This window comes from Asterias amurensis, chromosome 10 (assembly GCF_032118995.1).
Source record: "Asterias amurensis chromosome 10, ASM3211899v1".
Classification (NCBI taxonomy): Eukaryota; Metazoa; Echinodermata; class Asteroidea; order Forcipulatida; family Asteriidae; genus Asterias; species Asterias amurensis.
In genome coordinates this window covers 9,135,106-9,139,708 of record NC_092657.1, presented here as the reverse complement: position 1 = coordinate 9,139,708, position 4,603 = coordinate 9,135,106, and the positions used below count along the sequence as shown (strand labels likewise).

Here is a 4,603-nt window from a genome sequence, read left to right as displayed (position 1 = left end):
TTACCACAAGTTATATTGGTTTTGAGTAGTTACCAAACGTGTACTTTCCCTTTAAACCATCAAATCCAAAGCTAGTGTGGCGAAAGCTGCCTTGCCTTTTAGAACTAATTATAGAGTTGTTGAGACAACTTAAATGTTATCTCTTTATTTATAATGTCTTGCTTGTTTTAAGTTTAACTTCAGCTAAATTAAGTGTTCACACGTTTATTTTCTTAACGCTTATAAATTAACCAATCAGTTTTCTGGCTTAGGCAAGATGCGTGCAGCGTGTACGTCCGCTAGGCCATAAAAGGGGACGAAAAACAGAGCTCGGACTCAGTCGCTTCCAGACTCCAGATCGCCACCTCAAGAACTCATGACCATTCAAGACCTCAAGACCATTCAAGAAACACACACACACCGCAAACGATGCTACTCACTTTATTGGTGAATCTCATTAGATAATTACTACAACACGAGCAGCCACGCTTACACGTACTGCTGCATGTGAATGAACCAGCGGACTGATTGATTGCAGAATACCTTAAGTTAATACCGTTTAAATCAAGAGAGGGCGCTACGTACATTTTGTGATTGAATTGAACATGATTGAATAAAATCATAGAAATAGAACCCGGAGAGCGCTGAGCTCGACCACCCTCTGTGTCGTCTGTGGACGCGGCGCATCAATACCGCGCAATACGCAAAATTATCATCGTGTGACACGCGCGTATGGCACAATGGCAAGATGTCAGCGCACATAGACCATTTCTAATGTTTTCATTGGTCAATGATGTCATTGTATGGCAGAATTGTATGGCAAATATTTTACCATACACGCGTTACGATAATGGCGTATGTGCGTCCATAAAAATGGTCTCACAACGAAACCGCACGCACAATAAGACGTTCTCCGGGTTCTATTTCTATGAATAAAATACACACTGTGTAGTTCCTTGCGGTTATGGTCAACCCTCTGTTTGAAACAGTTGAAATATTTCAATGAGCCTCGTCAGTAGAGTTTAAGGACAATACCCCAATATTATGTTCAATCCTTACCCTGTGGCTTCTTCAGATTCCAGAGTGACGGCTTGGATAAATTCATAAGAACCATACTAGATAGCTTGGCAAATTGATTAGGCAGACTTATTTATTTGTTTATTTATTTGTTTATTCATTTAAGGTTCATTTTAACAAGATACTGAAACAAATCCTAGTACATCATACCAATGACAAGAGAAGTTGACAAATAGTCGCGATGGCAAATTTTGCCTTTCAATTAAAGAAACATGTTGCCTTCAGATTTCGCGAAATTTAACATTTGAGGGTGTTCCTTATACTTATTAAGAGTTGTTCTTGCAATAAAACACATTTAATGTGCTATAATTAGTGAATGGTAATTAAAAAAAACAAACACTGACCTCTGACCCCGAAACGTCCCGCGAAATATATACGTTTTTCAAGCCGTCAAAACGATCGTCCGTTTATGCGCGATGAACAGCAGTTAGGCTGGCGCCGTAGCCAATGGCCTGGTAAACCATGGTAAACCTACCAGAAGAACACGAGGTAACATACCGTTCTCTACCTCGCGACGTTGTGTGAAATGTAAACACACCATTTTGCTGTCAAAATGGATCGCCGAAAAACACAGATACAGCTCATTGCTCTACTAGCCTACGCAAAGAGATGATTGGAGACACGTCCAAAAAGAAGGAACGGACACCTCGCCAATCAGGGTAAGAATAATGTAGTGGGACATGGACTAGCCGACGAGAGAGAGAGAACGGACCGTGATTGTTTATACCCAATGCAATGTTAGTTATTATTAATTGTGGACATGACACGTAAATTCACAGCCATGACAGCCGCAGCACTGAGTTGTGAGAGAGTACATACATGTACATGTACATGTACTATGACTAGTTTACATGTAATTTTGTAGATCTATTCACTCGGTGCATAGATGGGGGTGGGGATTTGAATCGAGTGTCCAGCGTCCTAATGACTTGGCATAATTTACCCGAATTTACTTTGATGCTACAATTATAAGAGTCGTTTATCTGGCTAGGAAGGGGAGGGCTTTTGTAAAAATTGTAGAAGTACATTTTAAAAATAGTACAGATTTATTAAATGTTTTTAGTATGTTTTTAACAGTTTACCCAAAATATTGTACCCAAGTCAACTCGTACCCAAGGCAACCCGAATTCTTTCAAAGAAGTGTGACCTTTCAAACAATAAAAAATAAAATTGTCGAGAACTAATAAGTTATATCAATGGTTATCAATCAATTTTTTGTTGAAGGTACTAAGTGAGCAGATGCCAGGACTTGGCGTAAACATCTTGGGGACCTCATCAAACCTGGCACCTCCAAGTCCACATCATCCACCTCCGCAAAGCTCTTGCCAAGCTGGTGTGTTTGTACCAACTGTAGGGAGATGCCAACACAACAGGAGAGGTCATGCTGCAAACAAAGGCCGGATTAATGCTTCTCAAACTTGGCAGTAAGAGACTGATTATTTCATACTGTCAATGGCATACTTGTTCAGTACCTACACGTGCATGTATAACAATATACACATGTACTGTTAAAGCTGTCCAGTTTTGTTACATGATATTTTGATCTGTCCCCCCCGCAAAAAAAAAGGAAACAAAGTAAATGTGTAAACAAACATTTAATAAGGAAACACAAATTTAAGCTTTCATTCATTGTAGTTACTTGTAAACAGCCTCCTTCGCCAATGTTGCATTACCAAAAAACTTCACACTGAACAGCCACATCCCAAATTTTAATAACATCATGTCTTTGACCAGCAGCCGATTTCACAAAACTTTACGCAACTGCGTAAGTCCACTTGTGCAACGTTTATGGAGCAACTTGCGCCATTAACATTGCGCAAGTGTACTCACGCAGTTGCGTAAAGTTTCGTGAAATCGGCTGCAAGGAGGTAATGTTTGCAAAAATGTCACTTTAATGAATAAAAATCAAGTGCACAGGTTTTATATTCCATATACATGTACAAATAACCAATTTGTATTTTGTTAATTGTTTCAAAAATTGTTGTGTTTATATTTGAAAAGATCTTGAGGCACCTTGTTGTGGACCACCATTAGAGTTGGCACGACATCACCGGAATGACATGTACACCAGGGGAGTATGATGTACACAACAAATGACTTTGCCACCCAGCCAGCCTTCATAGACAACAATGTGTTGTGTCAGAATGGTACTGGAAATAGAGTAACACTACCTGGTTACTGTGTTTGTAAAATCAGGGATATATTTCCAGATTGTTTCAACATTCATGTACACATGATTTATGCAAAACAGGTTTAACAAATGGCAATATTTCCTGTTGTAAACAGGTAGATTCTTATTCCTAAATTAACACATAATGTCAATATTTTAACTTATTATTATTATTATTATTTTTTTTTTGCACATTACTTATGTCAACAAATCGGTGAATATAATAGATGTTAAATTTGCATCGGGGATAAAGAATATTAACTTTGGTTTTTTACCCATACACCGATGTGTGTAATAGCACTGTATACGCTGCAAAAACATAGGATTCGAACTGCCTCTAGCTGCCGGGCAACCTCGGTAGTCTAGTTGGTAAGACACTGCTCTAGAATTGCAAGGGTCGTGGGTTCGAATCCCACCCGAGTAACATGCCTGTGATATTTTTTCACAGGACTCGGGAAGTACTGAGTATACAGTGCTATTACACAAATCGGTGTATGGGTAAAAACCAAAATTAATAAATCATTGAATGTGATGTGAGCAGAGATTGTTTTCATCACAACGACATATGATTTAGTTTAATTTGAAGTACATGGCCAATTGTTTCTACAAACATCATGTTTATTGTATTATTTATTTGAGATTTCGATATTTTGTAACAAAAAACACACTAGAACAACAAAATGCAAAAACGTAAACAATCTGTATTCAAATAAATTTATCTGAAATATCTTTATTCTGTATTCATAAAGAGACATAGATCATAGATTCATAAGTTTGATAAACACGGTGCCATTTCAATTTTTTAACCTTAACCCTTGCAAGTATATTTTGATTTCAAACCATATGCCTGTTATGAAATGCATGGTCAGAATGATGTTTTAGAACTAGTCATGTTGTTGACTAGCAGACCATGTTAGTTCGAATAAGTAAAAGTTTTAAAGGAACACCACCCAATTTCAAGTCATACTTGTGTTGATCATTGTATTCTACTTTTAAAACATCCTTTCTAGCCATATGCATTTTACAACCAAATCACTCGATCTAAGGCATTGGTCTCTCTAAAGGGACTTATATTGGTAATTACTAATTTGTGATCATAAAACTCACTTGATAAAGTCTACATGATGAGAGGCATGTCAAAGGACTTGTTTCTATACTGCAGCAATGGTGTTTTCTTTCACTGTTTCTTGCAGCTTTTATTGCCAAATTTAGCCCAAATTGTCACAGGTTTATTATTTTATGCATAAATATTGAGGAGATACACCAACTATTACTAAGGATACTGCATGGGACTCTAGTGTTCTTTGACAAAAGACAAATTTAATTAATGTTTGCAATTACATTGTGTACTGCTGTGAATTGTCCATATTGTTTTAT

The 4,603-nt window shown here is 37.4% G+C and overlaps 1 long non-coding RNA gene across 1 annotated transcript; it reads left to right on the top strand.

Annotated features, from left to right (window-relative positions):
* The first annotated feature begins 1,611 nt into the window (after positions 1-1,611).
* On the top strand, positions 1,612-3,423 carry LOC139943142 (uncharacterized). Its single transcript, XR_011786757.1, has 3 exons — positions 1,612-1,715; positions 2,281-2,480; positions 3,058-3,423. It is a non-coding gene; the product is annotated as an uncharacterized lncRNA (long non-coding RNA).
* Positions 3,424-4,603: the final 1,180 nt, after the last annotated feature.